Below are 23701 nucleotides of genomic sequence, written 5' to 3'. Positions count from 1 at the left end.
GCTTTCATCTATTACATTTATCAGGTTGTCTTATCTCTGCAGAGCCATCAAAAGGCTGTATTGAGAAAATATTAAGATAGGGATGCCTGCTTCATTTGATACGCACACAAGGGGCCCAATCCTGTTGCCATTGAACTCGCTGGTGGTTTTGTCTTTGACTTTAATGGAAGCAGCATCGGGGCTATGAATAGATTCCATTAATGTTAATTAGGCTACAGTGAAATTCCAATTATCTCCATCAAACGTAGGGTATCAAAAGCTTTTACTTATGAAAGTTAACTAAGTTGTCCCAATTGCAACCTCAAGTCGTTGTAGCCCAATAAATTAGGGCTCCGATTTAAACAAACATAGGATTATCCGAATGGCTGTTGACTGCGCTGCGTCTTTATGGGAGCCTTGCTGCCATTTGGCATTGGAAGACCTGAGAGAGAAGACAAAAGGCACGGATGCTGCTGCTGAAGATATTCTGTTCGCTGGGGCAACGGAGAAGGAGAACGACAAATTTGGGTTCCCTCACCCTTTTGTCCTCTCTTGCCCATCCAAAATGTGCTCTGAAGGGTCAGGCAAACCCCTGGGACAGATTTAGAGGGCATGTGAGGAAGGTGGAGAAGGGAGAAAGTTCTGTTGATCAAGTGTAAATTGGAATGAATTGCTGCCTTACCCATTATTTTGTAGCTACTTTCCCTGTGGAACAGTGCTTTTCAGGCTGCTCTCTGAAGAACCCTAGGGTTTCTCAGATGCTCATCTGGGGTCCTGTCATATTAAAACCAGCCACAAAGGCTACACAAACACTTATAGGTAAAGCACCCTTATACCACTTTAATAGTCATGTTTTCCTCCAAAGACTCCTGGGAATTACAGTTTGTTAAAACCTTCCCAAAACCTTCCCAGTTTGCTTGGTAATCACAGATACAAGCAATGTTGAGTCTTCTGATGTTTAAGCTTGGATATAGAATTTCATATCAGAGGACGAACTAGTATAGTTTCAGAACTGGGGAATGGTGTGTGTGTGTATAAAATATCTGGATTTTGTTTAGTTTTCTAAATTAGGCTTCCTCCAAATGACCTGCTTATTGAGCATTCATTTTGATTTGCTTGGACAAAGTTTATGTGGAAGTTGCATTATGTCTGGGCTTTAGTGAGCATTCGTTCTGATTTCTTTGCAGGCTGTCTCCCCATTAATCATTTGTTCAACCCACACTTTTCTTGCATTTCCCATCACTTTCCAAACTGTAAAAAAGTTCTTTAAAAGTGGATTTGTTGCCCTAGCACCACAGAGCACTTTAAACCACCTTAGATGTGCAAACCTAAATTTCTGGTGCGTGCTTTGTGCAAAATAGCGTCAGGTCTGGGAAGGATTCTTATCCTTCGGAGTGTATCAGCAGCAATTATGAACTGTTTGCACTCTTTTAATTTTTTGATACCCTCCTCCTCCTGCCGCCTGCTCAGTTTTTTCAAAAGTTTCTGTGTCCCTGTAATAGAGTGCAATAATTTAATGTGAGTCCCTCGTTAGAGCTAAGTTTTGTACAGCGAGTTCAATTAGCATTGAGATACAGGGTCAGCGCTTTGATCTATGACAGCCTTTTGTGACGGCATTCCACGCCTTTTTTACCGCTAGAGAAAGGAGGAGGAAAATATATATTCTCCACATTTCCTGTTGCTCTAGGAGGCTGAAGGTTTTTCTGTGATGATTCACGGGGGAGTTAAGGACTGTAATAAGTTACAGAATGGTGTTTCAACCGAGGATTTAGAAGTAACTACTGAATCTGTGGAGGCAAACCAGGAAAACGTCTCAATCCATTTATCAGAGCGCACAATAGTTCCCATTCTGAAGCCAGCGAAACAATAAATATTGAGCCCCAGAAAATTAATCTGCATCCTGAGTATTTTAATTAAAAATAGTAATCTGTATAGCTCTCCACCCACGACTCTTGCAAACTTCTGCCTCTTTGCAGAGTCACTTAGTTTCAGTGTAGCTGCTCACTCGCTACAGATGGATGCTGTCAGCTTCCCAGCATTACTTTACTAAAGGCGGATTTGCATTCCGTTCCACAATATAAATATAGATGAGGATACCAATTCTGTGACTAGGTCTAGGATGTATTCGGTTACCTTGTCCCACAAACCCAATAAATGCGAAATGTGTTCTTTGTTTACCTTGGCGTTTGCAGACAGATTAACGAAACACTGGCTAAATTCGTAAGACTAGGTGTGAAAGCTTTTACAATCTGAGCACCACATTGCCCTCTGAACAATCTTCCAGCGGCCCCCTGGGAGTGGTGTGTTATGTGGTCGGTGTTTGCCTGAGCTTGAGTCTGGACTAAGGATTCTGATACATGCTGTCCAATCACAGAACAGTTCAGGATTTGGGCCTCTGCCATTGGCCCTTGAACTCTCAGTCGTGATTCGCAGGCAATCATGTTGGGAGTGGGAGTGGTCCAGGCTCACAGGAATATATATAAGCAGTTGCCTTGCCCCTGTTTCCCAGTTTTGTAGTTCAATTAAGGTTCTTGCTGTTAATGCTGTGTCTTGCCTTGTGGGAACCCACCTACACTTCATGGTGGCTGGAGCCAGAGGGAAAAGTGGGCAGAGGAATGGATGTAGAGGGGAAGAAGGACTTTCTGGTGGTCACCAGGCAATGGCTTTTCCCCGCCTTTCCCCACCTTCCAGCCCTAGGAGCTTTCCTCAGGCCATGACTTTGATAACAGCAGAAGCAGCTGAGAGGAGAAGAGCTCAAAAGTATTTTAAGAAATACAATTTTATAAGTTGTGGGTCCTTGTATCTCAATTTCAAAAATCTTTTGCATGGCTTTGTATGTTTTGTGGTATTTTATGCATTGCGACTTGCTTTTTTAAATGATTATAGTTCAGTAATTATTGTAATTGATAAGTGTAAACTGTTTAATTATTATTTGCTGATATTTAATTTTACTGTTTCTTATTAGATTCTAGTGGATTATTGAATATTCCTTTCCTTGATGTAGGTTGTTTATTTTAAAGCTACTGCATTGTGACTTTTTTGTATTGAATCAGATTGTTATTGTTAATATATGTGTTGGAATTATTAGATTCTAGTAGATTATTGAATATTCCTTTAGTTGATGTAAGTTGTATTGAATCAGATGGTTCTTGTTAATGTTTGATGTTTTATGGTGTTTTTATATGTGTTGGAAGCTGGCCAGAGTGGTTGGGGCAACCCAGCCAGATGGGCTGCATATAAATAAAAAACTCATTAGTAGTATTAGTATAATTAGTATTAGTTGTGAAGGGTGTGGCCTGGGGAGAGTTCTGAGGGCCAGATAGAGCTGCCTGGCCACATTCATCTCCAGGGCTTCATGTTTTCTGTAATAAGACCAGGTGCCTCATGGATCTCTAGTACAAATGACTACTTCACTGCATGAGTCCCCTGCCTTGCGCCTTCAAATGTTTTGGACTACCACTCCCATCAACCCCACCAGCATGGCCAACTAGGAAGACACCAGGCTGGGGAACATTAGTCTTCTCCCTTTTATAGGCCCAAATGAGCCAGTGCGATATAATGGTTAGAGTGTTGGACTTGGACATGGGGGAGCAAGGTTCAAATCTCCACTCATTCCTGAAGCTCACTGGGTGACCTTGGAGTCAGTCACAAACTTTTAGCCTAACCTACCTACAGGGTTTTTGTGAGGATGAAATCGGGAGGAGGAGAACTATGTACACCACCTTGAGGAACTTGGAAAATAAAGGTGGCATATAAATGTAAATAATAATAATAATAATCCAGGAGTTAATCTCTCCAGTCTTTTCTTCTTCTGAAATATACGCTTAGGAGGGCTACAAATGTTGCCAGAGCAGCAATGCTGGATGAAAGCGGTGCTTAAACTTCCTCATGTGGGGCACTTTTGCAATCAAAATGGACTCCTTTCCCCTGAGCTGCTTTCCCCGCCCACGGGGGGAAAAGTTAATTGATTAATTAATGAAAAACTGCAGGGCCCATTTCCAACGGCAGCTGCTCCTTCTGAGCAGTTGTAAATGAGCATTTCAGAGTGAGGGTTCTTCTGCCCTAGTTCTTCAGAGCACGATTCACCATTTGAAAAGATGCATCTTTTGTTTAAATTCTGCTTTTGCACAAAGGCTCCTGTTTTCCTTCTTCCAAAAAGACTCACCTGGTTCAGCAGTGCCGCAGTACATCCTCTGCATTTAAATGAATTTTCCTACTATTCTCCAAATTTTCAGTGGTACACACACACACACACACACACACAGAGAGAGAGAGAGAGAGAGAGAGCATCCCTTTATCTATCTTTTAGCTTAGACCAGGGATTGGGAACCTCTGGCCTTCCAGGTACCTCTGGACTTGTATTCCCATCAGCGCATCCAGTGTAACCGGCCACTAGGGCTGATGGGGTTGTAGTTCTGCAGTGTCCGGAGGCCTATAACTCTGGCTTAGAAAAATGGCTGGCTCTGACTTCCACTACTCACCTACCTTCCCCATGGACTGGAGCCTGGATGGAGATAGGAGCCAAGAAAATGTTGCTCATTACTGATGAACTGATTGGGAGACCCCTGGTAAACTGTGGGCTCCCCAGATCACATCTGAAAACTTCTACTCTGGAAAAGTAAGTTGTGTGTGTACTGCAAATGGTGCACCTAAATGTCTTGGCTGTTATCCTGCTGTAGACTCAGTTTTGAGTGACACAAAGCTTTCAGAACTTAAAAAAAGAACTTAAAAAAATTAATGTCAAACTGTCTCTGCCAAGAAGCCTCAAAGATGCCTCACTACAGAGATTAGGAAGACAAGAAATTATGAAACTGACAGGGGTCATTATCTGAGTGAGAGCCATTAGAGAAGGGCTGATGGTTAAATTGTCAAAGCCTTAAAAAAGCAGACTTTTTTTTAAAAAAAAGGAAGCAAACAACTGTTGATTTAACCCCCTGTACAAATAATTCATTGTGCTCTCATGGGAAATGCATTAAGGTATTCAAATAAAATAATACGGATCCAAAACAGAAGCATGAGACATTCCCCTGTAGATGCACTTTGTATCTAACGTTCCTTTTTTTGGAAGTACAAAGGTTCTCTTAAGTTGCACAGATTTATCAGTGGAAAGGTTTAGCTGCAGTTGTCTAAGCTGAAAAGCATTTGGATGTCACCATGCCTAAAAAGTATCTGTTACCCTCAATTTCTTCATCTTAGTGTGAATTTCTTGTAATTGACACACATATGTATGTGTCTTTGCCTATTTGCAGGTAGGAAAGTGACAGGGGAAACTGAAATGGGTGTGAGGAAAGAATGATGAATGGGAAGATGTGTAAGCACCATGCAAGCAAAATGATGAATGCTCATACAACCTCCCTAGAAGCAAATCAGAATGATTGCTCCATAAAGCTGGGACATAGTCTAACCTCTGCATAAGCTTTGTGCAAGCCAGTCAGGATGAATGTGCAATAAACTAGTCATCAGGAGGAGCCCTTGGTTGTAACTGCTGGCAACAAAGGTGGTGGGGGGCTGCCTTTACTTTATTCTGAAAGATAAAGGAGTATTTCCCTATCCGTGTGGAAAAATGCCACATCTCTCTGTAAACGCTGCTTCTTAATTCTAAGTGAATATTGAAGGGAGACAGTGCAGTTATTTAGTGATAAGCTCCCTGTTCCTTAATTTAAATGTGAAGGGAACTTAAGTTGGTGAGAGGGAAGAATACTCTAAAAATGCTCAGAAGCATGCATTGCTTTCCTGTTAATTTTGCATAAGAATTCTTCACCATTGAGTCCTTGGTTGATCATGGGCTGTTTACTTGTTGCTGTTCCTCTGTGTTCCTCATATTTGAAATGGGAGAAATATCTTCTAAATGGTAGACATGAATTAGAGGGCATGGGTGTGTATTATGTAAGGTAAAAGTAAAGGAGCCCTGGATGGTTAAGTCCAATGAAAGGCAACTATGAAGTACGGCACTCATCTCCCTTTTCAGGCCGAGGGAGTCAGTGTTTGTCCACAGACAGCTTTCTGGGTCATTTGGTCAGCATGACTAAACTGCTTCTGGCTCAATAGGACACTGTGATGAGGGCCAGAGCCTACAGAAACACTGTTTACCTTCCTGCCACAGCAGTACCTATTTATCTACTTGCAGTGGTGTGCTTTCGAACTGCTAGGTTGGCAGGAGCTGGAATAGAGCAACGAGAACTCACCACCGGCACGAGGATTTGGACCATCAACCTTCTGATCAGCAAGCCCAAGAGGCTCAGTGTTTTAGACCACAGTGCCACCTGTGCTATATTATGAACACTTGACTTGCCATGTAGTATATGAGATTTGTCATCCCGAGCCAATTGCTTTCATGCAAATTTAATCCCTGTTTCTGCCTGTGGTATATTTCTGTCTGGGTTGTGTTGGTGCTGACAGCACTGCCATTGCCCCACCCACTGATTTAGTAGGAGTGTTCCATTGCCATATGTGAAATATTGGAGAGCATTCTAACTTACTGTGCCAAAAGTGGCACCCCCTGCTTGAGGTTTTACCAACCTTAGAAACAGTGAACTGACAAATATTTTGGAGGAGACCTTCCTGGAAGACATTGAGGCTAGAGGTGGAAAATTTGGTGGTGGCGGTAGTTGTGATGGCAGAGATGGTGTTAAAAATGTCTGGTCTAGGCCTGCTCATATCAAGTGTACTTCCTGCACAAACTTAGTAATACTGGGTTGGATGCAGACTAAGTTAGCTGAATGATGGTCCTATTGCAGTGATGGAGAACATCTTCAGATGTTGTTGGACTCCAACTTCCAACAATCCCAGCCAGCCAGAAAGGATCAGAATCAGGGATGATGGGCATTGTAACCCAGCAATATCTAAAGGTTCCCCAAAGCTCTTCTGTTATAATCAATGGAATCATGAGCAATGACACGAGTCTCATCGATTTCAATGGAAATCTAAGGTCTTATCCATACTTCTGCTTCTTCTTTGCCTAGAAAGCTCAGCTCTGAGCAGCTTTCGCTTGTCCCATGCTCTCTAGGCATGGGTCCAAGTGGTTTTCCATTTGCCCCACTACTTTCTGCAGGAAAACCCACTCTTTACTGCTGAGTTGGAGCAAATGTCATTCCATGGAACAACCGACTGATGTGACTTTGTTCCGATTCAGCAGTAAAGAGGAGGTTTTCCCAGGGGAAATGTGGTAGGACAAGCAGAAGTGTAGACAAGCTAAAAGTGCAATGAACTTAGTCTGGATCCAGCCTGTTACATCTGAGTTGGAAAGCACCATGGCACTGGGGGGCGGAGAGCAGGCAGGAGCAGGGCTGGCGCATGTCCCAGGGGCATAGTGCAGTGGGGGGGGGGGGCAGCCATGATGGCACCCCACTGGGATCGCGCTACCGGGGGCAGTGCGCTCCCCCCGCACTCCTCTTCCTCCGCCAGTTCTGCTCTAAATCAAAATCTTCTGGAAACTGTTGACTAAAGTTAAAAAGTGTGATACAATCAATAGATTGTCACAGATTCTTTCAATATTATAATAACTTGTAACTGCCTGTTAATAAATACAATGTGGCTCTTAAAAAAGGCACTGATAATTATTAAGAGCAGCAAGGGGACTCGAGTTCATGTTGATTTTTATAGAATTGCAGGCTCTTAATCTGTTATCAGTGAATCTGAAGCATACCTGTTGCATAGCAGTAAATTACTTATCAATCCCTTGGGCAGTATATTTTAATATCAGTATTATATGGTGGATGATATAAATCTTGTGTACAGTGTTATTGGCTTAAGCAGCTGCTGACTTAAAAAGGCCAGTTTAACAAGTCACCACTGTATTATGTTTAATTAGGTACAGTTTATATAATGAGGTGTTCAGTTCTAATGGAAAGGCATGCTGTGAGCAGCACATCTGCAGGAATAACTATTACAATCAGCATTGCAGAGACCCATGGAACTGCAAATTAGACTTACTTATCTAGAAATAAATTACATCCCAATGCCTTCATAAAGCTCATTAATTAATTCCACTGGCATAAAGGTCTTTTTCTTAATTTCATGTTCCATTAGCATAATAAACACAATTTGAGTTACAACAGTATGATCAGTTTAATGGATGCTATTTATTTTGGGATTTTTTATTTAAAGTCCCGGTATCGTAAAATTAACATCAATATGCTATTTGGTCCTTTATTAAAATTCCCATGGGATAACCAACACAGATGTTCAATACAGCATCATATATTTGCTGCATTTTTATGGTGCTCCTAATTGGCCATATGGAAAGGTGTTGCTTTTGGTTTATTTTTATTTTTTTTAAAAAAATCCTGAAATTATAGAGATCGTAAATAAATCACAGTTGGATGGTATTTAAACTTAGGTGCATTAATCTATGCAGAATGTTGATCTACAATGTATTTTGCCATGTAACAGGCTGCACTGGTGATCTCCAGTGTTAGCCAAACTGCAAGTTGATTGGTTGAAATCAATGGAATGGGTCTAATCCCAGCATGACTGAGTTGGACATCACTCATTTCTTTTCTGATTTCATGGCAAATGGCCTTGGAATGCCGGGAGTTGTAGCCCAATAGCATCTGAAAGATCATAGGTTCTCCCACTGCTGCCATGGCAAATGCAATTGAACAGGGACATGGGCAAACGAGGCCAGGGACTGGAAGGGCAAAGCAGGAGAAGGGAAAAGGTTGTTTTCTGCTGCTCCAGAGAAGCAGACACGGAGCAATGGATCCAAACTACAAGAAAGAAGATTCCACCTAAACATTAGGAAGAACTTCCTGACAGTAAGAGCCGTTCGACAGTGGAATTTGCTGCCAAGGAGTGTGGTGGAGTCTCCTTCTTTGGAGGTCTTTAAGCAGAGGCTTGACAACCACATGTCAGGAGTGCTCTGATGGTGTTTCCTGCTTGGTAGGGGGTTGGACTCGATGGCCCTTGTGGTCTCTTCCAACTCTATGATTCTATGATTCATTCAGAAGAATGGCATGCCAGCAGTATGAATGTGTTTGCAAGGAGCCCAAAAACCCTGCTGAAAATGGGAGATGCTTTTTGATCTTCTGGAAAAGAATGGGACAGGTAGGTTTGTCTCAGCCATATGGTATACCTAAGATCGGTTTTGAGAACAGGCTTCTCTCCTGACATTCTTAAAAAGAATTATAATTTATGCAGACATGGTGTAATCAGCAGAAACGCTTCCCAGCTACAAGTTTAGTCACAGATTGGTTACAATCATCTCTCTTTGTTGTTTCTCTGAGCATTTTATGCTTGCTCCGTTTCATATGAGATATAACATTTGTTCGCAGCATTTGGGAGATGATCTACGTTTAATAGAGCATAAGGTTCCAGTTTTCGGCTAACAGGGCTTCCTATGGATAGTATTACATGTAATGTCCTATCAGCTTTTTATATTGCATTTTACTGTAACGGCAGGATGTCGGCGAAAATTCCAGCTCTGCCATATACAGTTGCACATATATTGCAGTTACAGATATTCTTTTCATACAGTAGATCCAATTCCTAGCTAATTCTTTATTATTCCACACTAGATATACGGCCAGCTCCATGCTTGCCTTTACTCTCTTTTTGTTTGCATTCTCCACTTTGCAGCAGTAAATCTCATATTACCCAGATCTCTTAATGTTAACTAACATTAAGGTTAACTGAGCCATTTTAATGATTCGATGTATTTCTGACATTTTTTGTTGGGTGTGTGTAATTCATCTTGCAAATTTGCCTTTTAACCCGAATATGACCCATTCTGGCTATGAACTCTCTCTTTCTGGTGGCGATTTCCCTTAACGTGATCCTCCTCCACCTCATTATCATAACTCAAAACAAAAGTCTGAGCAGATAAAAACTTGGTATCATTGGAAGATGCCCACTCTCTTTTCTATGCCCTTTGGTTGAAGCCATTTGTGGCACCTTATAAGGGAGAACCATAAGACATCTGAGGAATAACAAGCAAGGACTGGTAATAAAAATTAAGCTTTCATGCAGATGCCAGTGGTTTTATCTTTGTCAAATCCATTATCTTATACTGCAGAATTTGTGAAAGTGAAGTAGGAGTTTGGATCGTTATCAGCACATAAGGAGAAACATAGGACTGAATAAGAAAGAGGATGCAGAAAATGTGAACCTCAAGTCAGTTTTGAGTGCATCAAATCACCATCAACGAGACTTAAGTTAGGTTAACACTTTCAATGGGATGTTCAGCCCCATCCTATGCGTGTTCAAGATTACAGCAATGGTGTCTTTTTTACACATCACTTGGCAAGACAGGCAAACTAACTTCAGTGTACTGGAAGAAGCAAAGATCACCACTGTCAAAGCAATGATTCTTCAACATCAACTTCGCTGGACTGGTCATGTTGTTTAGATGCCTGATCATCATCTTCCAAAGCAGCTACTCTATTCCCAACTTAAGAATGGAAAGTGAAATACTGGTGGACAACAAAAGAGGTTTAAAGACACTCTCAAGGCAAATCTTAAAAAAAAAAAAAGCAGTATAAGAACCAGTAATTGGGAAAAACTGGCCAGCAAGTGCTCCAATTGGAGAGTAGCATCTACCGAAGGTGTAATGGATTTTGAAGAAGCACAAATTCTGGACGAAAGGGAGAAACATGCTAAGAGGAAGACACATTTGGCAAATCCTCACCGTGATCAACTCCCACCCGGAAACCTATGTTCCCCCTGTGGAAGGATATGTGGATCCAGAACTGGCCTCCACAGATCACTTAGACTGCGTTCATGGAAGACAATCTTACTCAACCGTGAGTGATTGCCAATGGATGTGTGTCCACTTTGAAGTGGGTTCCAGTGAGAATAATGGGAGTCGTTCTTGAGTCCGTATACATGGGATTACAACCTCTATTTACAACCACAATCCATTCCGGAGGTCCCGTCATAACTTGAAATGTACATAAGTAGAGGTGCACTTTCCCATAGAAAGTAATGGAAAAGTGAATTGATCCATTCTAGAGAATGAAAAACACCCCCTAAAACAGCAATTTAACACGGATTTTACTGTCTAACGAGACCATAGATCCATAAAATGAAGGCAATAATCAATGTACTGTACTATAAAATAAATAAGACAGTACTGTAGATGAAATTTTCTTTTTTTTTCTTACGTGCACTGAGGGTGGGTGGGCTTACCTGGCTACAAGCTGGGGGTGGGGCAAGGGTCAGTAAAGAGCTGATTCACTTCGGCCAGGGTCACTTTTTTTTCTTGCCAGGCCAGGTTCTTCTCTGGACTTCCTCAGGTTAGTTCCTTGGCGGGGTTTGGGGCTGCAGTGGACCTGCTGTGCCTCTTGCGGGTGGCACCTCTTTCACAGCTTCGGGGGTGGATGTGGGCTCTCTCCCTGGCAGCAGAGGCCTCAGCGCTGCCCCACAGCTTACCGGGTGAGCTGCTGGCAAGGCCTCTGCTCATATCTAGAGGAAAGTTCATAAGTCGAGGCATCTACTGAAGGTCGTAACTGGAATCGTACATAAGTAGAGCCATACGTCAGTCGAGGTTCCACTGTACAAGTCTACTCAAAAATAGCAAGTCCCATTGACTTCAGAGGACCTTAGACCTAGGAAACTCTGTAGCTGATTTCTGCCTTCGTCATGATGCTTCATTTCTGCTGGATCAGGGTCAAAGTCTTTAAGAATTCATGGGAAGCTATTTCAATAAAATATCAGATTCTTTCTACAGAGGTAGGTTTTCTTTTTTTAAGGACTTATGCCAACATACCTTTGAACCATAAATCTAGATGTTCAAGGAGGGTATCAAAGCAGGACCTGTGCCTATCTTTTTTGAGTAGGCTATCTGCTTTATGAAGGATCACTAAGGGAAGAATTTAACTTCTTATTCTAAATTATTCCAGATCATATCTGAAAACTGGATAAATGGTGAAAGACGGGGACGAGCGTCTTTGAGAATAAAAAGAATGGCAGAATAAAATGAAATACTGTGCAGGAGCTGGCAAAGAATGGCAACCTTACAGTTGCATCAAACTATATTGTTCTGCTAGTAGAATAACCTGGATCATTGGCTGGTTTAATGATACTACCCACCTTCACTCCCACTGTGGAGGAATATAGAGGAAGCATATAGTAAAACCCTCTTTACAAAGCATTTCTATAGCTAGAAAAGTAGAGGAGACAATTGAAACATGAGATAACTTTTTTTATATTCTTTCACCCCTTTAAGATACAAAATCTTGCAAGGACCTGGAACACTGCCAATCGCATTAGTAGTGTCACTTTAAGAAAGGCTTACTGACATTGATAACTGGGAACAACATAAAATATGAAGATATGTAGATCTAGTTAAAAAATAATTGGAGTATTTGCTGATGTAGAAAGACATTGGAAGAAAAATGATGGTAGATTCATCCCCACCAGTATTTTCACATTTAAGGCATTTTTTGTACATTACTTCTAGAAGTGTAAAGAAATAGAATTCTGATCTGTGTTTTTTTTTAGAGTAGCAACTAATGACAAGGGTTAGGAGTCTAAAATCTGTAAATTACAACCAGCTTGGTTGCCCTGTCTCCTGGGTCCCTGAACCTGTCAGGCAACGCCTCCCCCCAAAATCACTACATATTCAGGATTAAATGACAGAGCACCTTAGAAATGAGACCGATGTGATGGAATGGGGTGGAGAAACAGGGACATCTGTGGCGTAGCAGAATTTCATTCACAGCCAACTATTTGTCATTTTATTTGTTTATTTTAAAAGCTTTTAGACTTTAGAGTTGCCCCTCAAAGTGGTTTTCAACCAAGTGCAAATATAAATTCATAAAACCCAACAGTAAAACTAGTAAAAACAATGAGAACATCCAGAAGCAGCTCGCTCAGTGGGGCAGAGCTGCAATGTGAGTTTTTCAGCAGTAGGGTCACCCAACTTGCTTCATTTCAGAAGTATACTTTTTTTTTTGAGGACAGGGGGCTGCCAAGAATCATTTTGTTGCCACCGTGGTTAAGAAACTGGGAATTGGAAAACCTTGCTGACCTGCAAATCACCTGGATATCTAGCAGTAGCTACTGGTCTATGCCCCACCCCAATACAGAATATTTGCAGAAATGTGGGAAGGAAATGACCTCTGCTTTCCTCTAATCATTGCGTGTTGAGGTCCCCAAGCCACCCCCCAAATAACTCACAACTCACAGATAATTTTTGTTTAAGGTTTTTGGCATAATTTTGGCCACAACTTTATTAAAATACATAACTGTGAGTGGTTGTTTAGGCACTGGTTAAGACTATTTGTCCCCCCCCCCCCACCTGGGACCAGAACTACTTCCGATCTCCCTCGGAAGCCAGTAAGGGAAAACAATATTGGGGAGCAACGGAGCTGAGTCACAGTCCCTCATCACTCATCGGCATGCTCCCCAGGGCTTGCCGGCCCTAGCTCCATTCCAGGGATTTGGACAAAATCGTGGCAAGCCCCTGGATTCCTTTAACGGAATTCCCTTCCGCAGCAGCATTGGAGGGGCAGGCCCAGCCTATCCTTACCCCTCCTCCAGCCAATTTGGTAACCAATGCCTAGCCACAACCTTACAAGTTGTGACAATTTGCTACGCAGGCCCGGTCAATCAGCCAACTGGTCAAAATTCCTACCAAGCCCCTGCCCCAAAGGCAGACGACTCCATGACAAGCATAGCAAGGTCAACATGAAAACCATTAAACTGAGGGCGGGTGGGCGGGTGATCCGGTGCACACAGCAAAAAAGCTGCATGCCCAGAATTTAAACATGTTAGATCCCACTCACAAAACTGCAACATGAAATTCCCCCAGCAACCCAGTCAACCAATCATTGACAGAGGTCAACTTAGCAACCCTGACCTGGCAACAGAGGGGTGGCCCAGGAGACCCCACTGCAACACGTGCTCTCATTTTAGGGAGAACACGCTTTATGACTTAAGCTTTCTGCATTCATGTCCTCCAAGATCTCCATAAGCAGAGGGTGATGTGCAGGTGCTTGCCATGGTCCGAATAGTTGTCACTGTGATTCAGGAAGATGTGGCAATGTTCTGTGCCTCCCTGCTTCCAAGGCCTGTGGTGCAAATCCCCTCAGTTGCTTTGGGTTGAAACAACTGGAGGAGCCACAGGCAATAGCTTTCCATTTTCCTCGTTGACTGCTCAGTTGTGGCTGGGAAAAGGAAGTAGCTGGCCAATGAAGGATGGCAATCAGGTTACCTGCCTGTACAGAAGCATCTTTCAACCATTGGCTGCTTCTTTCTCCCAACCCAGCCCCGACAAAAGAGATAATGCCAGAAGGTGTGGGAAGAAAGTGGGGGTGGAGTGAGGAGAAAAGATACATATGGAACTGCTATAAGACTCTAATTTCCATTGCACTCAGTCTCAGCATCCCGGCACCAGACGGTGGTTGGTTGCCTCCTCTGTTCCAGGTACCTCCTGTCTTTTGAGTTGGGAGCTGAGCTTTGCCAACATTCTTATATGCCAGGGTTGTGCCACTGTTAGTGAAGGGTGAACTTCCCTTAGCTTCACTCGGGATTGGCTTGGTATGACTGTTTATGAGTTTTGTTGGCAAGAGTTCAGAACAAGCTCATCTGTTCCCCAAGTGTTCTTTCCCAGCTTGTAATGTTGGCACTTGTGTGCAGGTGTTGTTGTGCACCTGTGTGGTCTTGCATCGGTTTGTTGCTGTGGCAAGAAACCATCAAGAGAAGAGATTGACACAGGAAGAGAGGGGACTTGCCAAGCAACTTCAGTGGGTAGGGCTGGGTCACATAGCTATACAGAAATCCCTCATCAAAGATAAGGGATTCACATCAAAGAGCTGTGCATGTTTCCACAGGCAAATGATTTGCAGATTCTAGGGGTGTGAACAAACCACAAGAGTTAGTTCAAAGACCACTTTGGTGCTTTGAATTTTTTTTTATTATTTTTTTTGCTTGGACCAATTCAAAGCCTGCCCAATTCAACTTGAATGTCTGAGGCAATTTGCTTTCTTGCCCCCACATTCACTATTGGGAAATTTTAAAAAAATGGATATCACCTTTCCCCCTTTTTGACCAAAGTACATGAAATTTACAGGCATGGTATCCCTCCAGAGTGGATAAAAGTCGTCATATTTCAGGCAAACAGGTCCAGGGGATTTTGTGGTGGACACCTCTAAAATATGACCCACCCACACCCACAAAGAATGATCTCAAAAATTAATAATTTTTGGTTAGCATCAGATGAAATTTGCAGGCAAGCTCATCTCTTCTGAGAGCATGAATCCTGCCAAATTTCAGGAGGATAGCTTTGGTGATTTTCTTGCATGAGAAGTTGTTGCTCTTGTAAGGTCAATGCAACAGGGATAATTTAATCTCTGCTGGTGTTTTGTGGACAATTCTCTGCCGGCCATATTCTCTACTAAATTTCCATCTTCAATGGTAGGTCCACATGCAATGCCTTACAGTATCCAGTTAAGAGGCTACTGGAGCAAAGATTACTGCAACATTATCTTTGTCCAGGCCCAGCCATAGAAGGAAAATGAGTTGAAGGTAGTATAAATAATGAGGCCACCTGGGGCTCCAGTGACAATGCTGGATGCTAAGTCCTAGATATGGAGCCACTCACCCACTGTGCTTGTCAGAATTTAGCCTCCTTGGCCCGTACCCAGCCCATTGCTGAATCCAGGTATGTGTACAGCTTCACCTGACTCGGATGGTATGAAGGACTAGAGCTGAGTGTCTTCAGCAAACGGATGACACTTCATTCCAAACAGATTCACCCCACAGATTCACATAGATATTAAGGAGCATGAGGTACTGGAAGGAGCCTTGCAGGATACCACAGCACAACCACCAGGGATATAAGCAGATACCTCCAACCCAATGCTTCTGCCTGACCCTAACTCTGCAGGTAGAAGTGGAACCCCTATATCACTGCGCCCCCAACGCCCATCCTACAGAGCCGATCCAGTCTGAACCCAGACAGCACTGGATCTAGCTAATTCGCTTTATCCTGAATTTAATTACCCTCTCTCTTAATCACCTTTACCCCCAAAGGGTATATTAGTGACTGGGTGACAGTTATTACAATCTTCTGCTCCAAAGAGAGCTTCTTAAGGAATGGCCACACAACTGACCTCCTAAAGGCAGTTGACACCATACCCTCTTGCAAAGGAGCACCCAGCACCTCTTGGACCCACCAAATCAATCCCCTCTGGCTCTTTCTTAATAACCAAGATGTGCAAAGTCAAGTATACAAGTAGTAGTCCAAGCTCCTTCCGGAACTGGTGCTTGATCCAGAACATAGCTGAGCATTACAAACCAGGAAATTAGGAATTTTGGTGACATCAGCAGCCAAGTCCAATAATTAAACTAGACAAATACAGAAGCATATCTTTCTAGTCTTCCTTGCATAAATATTTTGTGTGTGTGTTTGAGGTGCTATATACATCAATGAAATGTATTCCTAAAAGAAATCAATAAGCAACACAAATTGAATATGATTTTGAAAGTTAGAGTTTATAGAACTTCGCATATGACAAAGTGCTGCAGTTTTCCAGTGTCTGGATTCTGTGATGTAAATGTTTGTGGAAAAAATGGTTTCACATTGAAGGGCAAAGCTACCATTGCTGCATTCTTGTGGAATCGTATAAAAGGGTGATCATTCAATTTTTCAAGAAAGCCTTGGTACGTGGTTTTGTTACCTTAAAAATATATAACTATTGTACAGTGCAAAATAAATAAGAACCTTAAGGGAAAACAATGTAGAAGCATGTGACTGTTTTTGTTTATGTCAAAACCACTATCTTACTACAGTGGTACCTCTGGTTATGTACTTAATTCGTTCTGGAGGTCCGTTCTTAACCTGAAACTGTTCTTAACCTAAAGCACCACTTTAGCTAATGGGGCCTCCCGCTGCTGCTGCGCTGCCGCCCCGTGATTTCTGTTCTCATCCTGAAGCAAAGTTCTTAACCCGAGGTACTATTTCTGGGTTAGCAGAGTCTGTAACCTGAAGCGTATGTAACCTGAAGCATATGTAACCTGAAGCGTATGCAACCCGAGGTACCACTGTATTTAATAAAAATGTAAGAGTGTCATCACATATCAGTAGTTTGTGTAGTTGCCAAAAGATGCCACTGCATAATGCAGTGTGACAAAACAATTCTGAGAGCTGCTCACCTGCTGCTGGCCCATCACAGCAATGAGTGAGGAGGACAGAGATGGATGGAGAAAGACAGGCATGCAGGCAACACAATGGCCCAGGAGAGCAGGTAAGCAAACAGGCCAGCAGCCCAGGCAGGTGAGTAAGTGGGTGACCTAGGTGAGTGGGTGGGGCAGATGGCCCAGGCAGGCAGGTGAGCAAGTCAGCAGGTAGCCCAGGTGAGCAGCATGGGTGGGTGGCTGACCCAAGTGAGCCACAGAGGAAAAGCAAGGGTAGTCCAGGACAGTCCCCCATCAATCATCATGCTCTGCTGTCACTACCCCCTGCTTTCCTCCTCCTTGCCCTCCACCACTGAGACTGAAGCAGTGACACAGGTGTGAGGTGGTCAATATGAATAGCAGACAGGAGGAGGTCTAAGGTGATTGGTTTGGGAGCAAGCTGTAGGAGCAGAGGTGGTGGTAATCTGGGTGAGCTGTAAGGACAGTGGGGTGGTTTGGGTGAGAGGTAAGTGGTGGTGGTTTGGGCAAGGTGTAACGGAAGGGGGTGGTTTGGGTGAGCTCAAAGTGGGGTTGGCAAGGTCTAAAGGGTGGGTGCACAGCCCCTAGGCTATACATATTTGATTGGAAATGACAGAAGTGACTGAAATGACAGGGGAAAAGGAGGACTATTAATTCAAAGGTCTGCAATTATACTCATATCTTTTCAGTAGAGTACTTTCTTTCTTTCTTTCTTTCTTTCTTTCTTTCTTTCTTTCTTTCTTTCTTTCTTTCTTTCTTTCTTTCTTGTTGGGAGGAGATAAATTTCTATTCTATGGAAGCTCCCTTGCCCTTTAATGGGAAATATTTATCCGGTATAATACAGCCATGTTTAAAGATCACCCAGAACGACAGGTGTCCCCTTTTACCTAATGGAAAATGCATTCCTCCTGTTGTTTATGCCTTGATCGCCAAACCTCAAGGTAAATGAACAAATTACTTCTCCACTTCCGTGTGAAGTGTGGGGAGTTATGGAAACAACATACAGAGCCTTATTGTTGCTTTGGGCTTCATACCACCTATTGAGTTGCTCAAGTCTGCTGATTTTCCACACTTGTTACTTAGATAAATAGATGATTTGAAGAAAAACAACAAACCATCAGGCAGCAATACCCAAAGAAACTCCGACAGTAAAACAAGTCTGTTGATCTACAGGCCCGTGTGACCTTTTGTATTTGCTGAAACAGCCTGTTTTAATTACTAATGGATACGGTTGCACTCCGATAAACATTACTGACGATTGAAAACAGCACCTTTATAAGCAAAGGATTTGTAGAAATTTAATCTCTGCAGCTTGAACTCAACTCGGAGTATTATAGCAAGAACAAAGTAACCCCTTGAAGAAGTTAATGGACAACTAAGTGGAATGGCTACATGTGTCATACACTGAGTAAAGAGGGACTGACAAAAACCCATTAGTGCCTGAAGGGGAAAAGCAAAGGCAGAAATTCTATCACTTCCAGATGAGCCCTCCTTGCATCTCCCCAAACTCTCTATTAGAATGACAGGGAAGAGGGAGGGCTATTAATCCAAAGGTCAGCGCAATTATACCCAGATTTCTTTTATTGAAAAGGCGCTGGAAATTATCTAGAATGTGAGTGTTCCGAATGGAAGAATTGATACTTTTAAAAATCCCATTTCAGTGGCTTGGTACTGAAAGTAACAATTCTACCTGTCATATGAAAGATGGGGAAGGGAGAGGGCAAGAAGTAACTTTCCAGGCTAGACTCTGGTTGAACCGCAACGTAAAAAGGAAAAGCACTCGATTTTCCGTCCCTCAGCACACTTTGGGAAAATGTTTCACTTATATCGCCCTCCATATGAATTCCTCTTCCTTATCTTGAGTGATGACATCATTAGTTAGCCAAATTGGGATTGGCTGTGTGGGATTGTGACATCATCTCCTTCAGTGCATGGTCTCTGGTTGTTTTTGAGAATCCAGTTACCAAGATTGGTATCGAGACACCAACTGTTGTTGTTGTTGTTAATTTCATTTCCATACCGCTTCATATTTTTAAAAGGGAAGAATCTCAAAGCGGTTTACAACCTACATTAAAACATCAATGAAAACAATCCAGAACAAAACATTACTCAAGAAAGTCAAATATAAAGTATACATTCAAAGCAACATAATTAACAGTTAGGGTTAAGTGATGATGCTCAAAGGGTGATTATTTGTGTGAGCATTTCTACCTACCAAAATGAGAAGCTGCTAACCCAATATTGAGCTTGGAGACTATTCAGTACAGCTCTAGACTGAATCTGGACCATTCGGACTACGAGATAGATCACGTCATTGTATAAATGGTGAGAAAACCAGGGGTTCCTGATTGAAGACCCAGAGGATCAGAGCCATCTCAGCAACACAATTAGATTCAAGAGCGTTCATATGGTTTGTTCTCCTTCTGTCTCCTGCTGCATCTCTCTTAGTCTTTTAATCCTGTGGGACGGTTTCTCTTTGCTTGATCTGAGAACACTGCCGTTTGGGACCTATTCCCAGTGCATGAAAGCACCATAGCTTGTCCCACCCACCACTCACTGCAAGAGGAGTAGCCAATGCGACATCTTCCCATAGTTGCTGGACCACGTCCCATCAGCACCAATCAGCATGGCCAATGGTCAGGGATAATGGAAGTTGTAGTCCATAGGTAGGCAAACTAAGGCCTGGGGGCTGGATCCGGCCCAATTGCCTTCTAAATCCAGCCCGCAGACGGAATCAGTGTGTTTTTAGATGAGTAGAATGTGTCATTTTATTTAAAATGCATCTCTGGGTTATTTGTGGGGCATAGGAATTCATTCATCCCCCCCAATATAGTCTGGCCCCCCACAAGGTCTGAGGGACAGTGGACCGGCCCCCTGCTGAAAAGGTTTGCTGACCCCTGTTGTAGTCCAACAACTTCTGGAGGGCACCATTATGGTTTCCCCTGCATGACAACCTTCTCTGTAGGGAAAGGTATTGATGTTGGTAGCTTTAGCCTGCATCTGGTTGCTGGGATCTTCCCGGCAGCTGCCAGTGAGGCTTTAGACCCAGTCATGGCACTGAGGCTCTCCTTGGGGTTTTGGTAAACAGTCATTGCCCGGAACTCAGGGCTTAATTTGAGACGATGTTGATGTGATGCCTTGGCCCAGTATACCTGAAAGAGTGTCTCCACCCCCATCGTTCAACCCAGACACTGAGGTCCAGCTCCGAGGACCTTCTGCTGGTTCCCTCACTGCGAGAAGTGAAGTTACAGGGAACCAGGCAGTGGGCCTTCTCGGTAGTGGCGCCCACCCTGTGGAATGCCCTCCCATCAGAGGTCAAGGAAATAAACAACTTTCTGACTTTTAGAAGACATCTGAAGGCAGCCCTGTTCAGGGGAGTTTTTAATGTTTGATCTTTTATTGTGTTTTTAATATTCTGTTGGGAGCCGCCCAGAGTGGCTGGGGAAACCCAGTCAGATGGGCAGGATATAAATAAATTTATTCTTATTCTTATTCTTATGTCTTACAGAACTTACTGACTTTCAGTGCAGTGTATCCCCATGCAGCTGAGCAAGCTTTCAAAACCTAACCTGCCTGAAAGATGCGAACCTCTTGTATTTCCTTGAGATGCCAACAGATCTGCACTCCATTTCATACAATACGGTGGTTTTGAGAAGAAAGGATCCTAATAGATGTTTGCAATTTTAAAAAGGCCCTCATGATTTTGCTTTTAAAGTGCCATGTTCTGAAAACAGGGATTGGTTTTCAATATGAAGACTTCCCCCCCCCCTTCCCCCATCCTTTTGGCAGGAATCATGAAAAGACAATTTTATACAGATAGAGCATATTTTCCTCAAATGGCACCGTTGTTGCTTTATGTGGCCTCTGGCAGCTTCTGACCTGGCACTAAGCCTTTCCCCCGCACAAATCAGTCGAGCATAATGTTTCCTCCAACTTACTATGGGACAACAGAATTAGCTGCAATCGGGACACTTCTTATCTCAAATTCGGAGGACAACAGGATCATTTTAGGGCATTACTCAGTAATTTTCCTGATTGCAACCATACCAAATAAATAAATACATCTTCGAAACTGTGTTCATTATTAACACACAGTTGCTGCTACTGAGCCCCACTCCTTGTATATTCTGGGCCCTGGTCTGCCGTCACATTTGTTGAGTAGTGTGAGAACCACTGTGGCACAGTTATAATGGTGAGGTTGGATAGCCATCTGCCGTGGATGGTTTAGCTGAGATTCCTGCGTTGCAGGGAATTGGACTAGATGACGCTCAGGATCCCTTCCAACGCTACAATTCTATGATTCTATAAAATACACAATAAAAAACAACTAATTCAAAAATGAAAGGCAAAATGTTAGCTAGTTAACAACTGATGGCCATCAGTGAGGGGTCTAGATGAAACTCCCTTGTTCCAGAGTCTGGGCACAGTTACAGAGAAGGCCTGTTCTATCACAATCAATTAATAGTATTTTTTTGTGTTCTGTGTTAAAAATACTATAAATGCAATCTTTCCTCCTTTTTTTGGAGAGGGGCGTGCTGTAAAATATGCAAATCTGTTCTAGGAAATGAGTGATTGCTTACTGTGCGTAATAGATACCTAATTGCCGAGTGCTCTAGCTCAGTGGATCTCAAACTTTGTCTTCTTGAGCTTTCCACAATAAACTTGTTGAAGATTCCCCAGGGATAATAAGAGGGCCGATGAACCATTATGCTAAGTACTCAACAGGACGGTGCTCTTCTCCACCTGATATTCCTGCTATGCTGTCATTAACTGGGAACTTTTCAGTGTGAAAAGCGTGCCTGTTTTGTTCCCTGCACTTTTCTCTACAATAAAGGCTCCTTCCGCCCGAGGACTTTCATTCTGACGACCAGGAACTCTCTCTTAGGCCTGTGAATTCCTGCATGCCCAATGAACAAGATTGTGTTGGACCAATGTTAGACTACTTTTAAATAGCTGGCTTCCCATCCTTGTCTGAAACTGAGAGAAAGGGCAATAATATAAGAGTGCAGTGGAAGACAGCGTCACTGCCATTTACCAACACAGAAACATATAGGGATCTGTTTATTTACATATCCTTCCTGTTTTCATAGGAACTTGATATTCTATAGATCTACATTAGCTTTCCCCAACCTGGTGAAATCCAGAGATTTTGAAATCCTAGTTCCATCTGTTAGAATTCCTGATCTATGCAGTAATAGGATTGTTGTCTTTCACATGACGGTATATGTTTTGACTCCACAGAGTGGGAAGTGACGGAGACAGGATGTTTGTGTTATTGTGTTCCATGAAGTGGGACTATTGTCCTTTGTTCTTTTTCTCTTTGCTGTCTGATGCTAGAGAGAGAGGGGGAGTCATGTTGCAGTGCTCCGTGTGTGTTTATATGTAAATAAAGTAGATTAGCCAAAATGCTGAGTTGCTGAGGTCTGTTACGCAACTGCGAAGACTCTGCAGATCCCTAAGTGTGTCAGTGTCGGTCGCTGTGATGTTTGGGCAGAAGAAAGCTTTTGAAGCTTCCGAACGATTAACCAGGAGGGAGGGAGCATGTCAGTTGGGCATGTGTCTCTGCCAGGGTCCTGCTTGAGTGTAGGCTGAGCTCCTGACACCATCATCCCTGACAATTAGCCATGTAATCTGGGGCTGATGGGAATTGCAGTCCAGAACACCTGAAAGGCACCAGGTTGGGTAGGCTGGTCTATGTTGTCCGGGGCTGCTGAGATCTGTGGACTGCTGTTCCAGGTGTTAAACCACTGAACTGAAGGTGGCAGCTTCTTGGTAAGGTGTCCTCAGGCCCTTCCACCCCAGCTGACCTCAAGAAGAAAGTTTAGAATACAGCTTCCTCTCCCAGTCAAGTCTTGCTTGAGCAAGGTGATCCTCCAGTTCTGGTCCCAACTCCAAGCTTTGTCCCATGGCCCCTGGTTTCTGGCTCACCTCAGACTGCTACCTGCAGTGTGTCATACACTGTCACCTCTACAACCTGCAACCAACTGCAGTAGTGTAGCATAGGTGTTAAGCATCCTTTAGTTAAATTCTCTACCCCTCCCCACTGCAATTGCTAACTGCCTCAGACACCAGTGGTATGTGGTGAAATTTTTCTCAGGGGAACAGTCCGGAGGCTCCAGCTTGAGAGAGTGATGGAAGGAATGACGTTGCAACATCCCGACATCAAGTGTGTGAGCATCGCGCCTCCCTCCCTAAGCCAGGCAGAAGCTTCCTGGACTTTGGGAAGGAGTTGCCAGGCTTGTGACAGGATGCTGGAGCCCTCCTGCCTTCCTCCCAAAGCTGGGTGGGCTTTGGGAAGGTGGGGAGGAGGGCTCTTGGACCCTTTAGGGGACTAACCTAGTCCCCATGCTCCACTGACTGCACAGTGGGTGGAAAGAAGACACTTATGGGTGGAAAGGCAGAATAAAAAAAATCATTCATAAAAATAAATAAATGCATCTAGCAATGTTTGTCTATCTGACAGGCAGATGCTTTCTAAGGGGGTCTTTCCTAGCCCTGTTTTTAAGTGGAGATGTCTTTACCTGTGCATACAGGGACCTAACAATTGCAACCATACCCCAAAGCATATGCTTTGCCACTGAGTAACGGGCCTTCTCCTCAGTATCAGCCTAAAAGCATAATTTAAAAC

The 23701-nt window shown here is 43.2% G+C and overlaps 1 long non-coding RNA gene across 1 annotated transcript; it reads left to right on the top strand.

Annotated features, from left to right (window-relative positions):
* The first annotated feature begins 17067 nt into the window (after positions 1-17067).
* Positions 17068-20763, top strand: LOC310679147. Its single transcript, XR_014512136.1, has 2 exons — positions 17068-17165; positions 20582-20763. It is a non-coding gene; the product is annotated as an uncharacterized lncRNA (long non-coding RNA).
* Positions 20764-23701: the final 2938 nt, after the last annotated feature.

The sequence above is a fragment of the Podarcis tiliguerta genome, assembly GCF_965153285.1.
Source record: "Podarcis tiliguerta genome assembly, chromosome: 6".
Taxonomy (NCBI): Eukaryota; Metazoa; Chordata; class Lepidosauria; order Squamata; family Lacertidae; genus Podarcis; species Podarcis tiliguerta.
The sequence above is the reverse complement of the archived record's forward strand: the minus strand, read 5'-3'. Positions and strand labels throughout refer to the sequence as shown.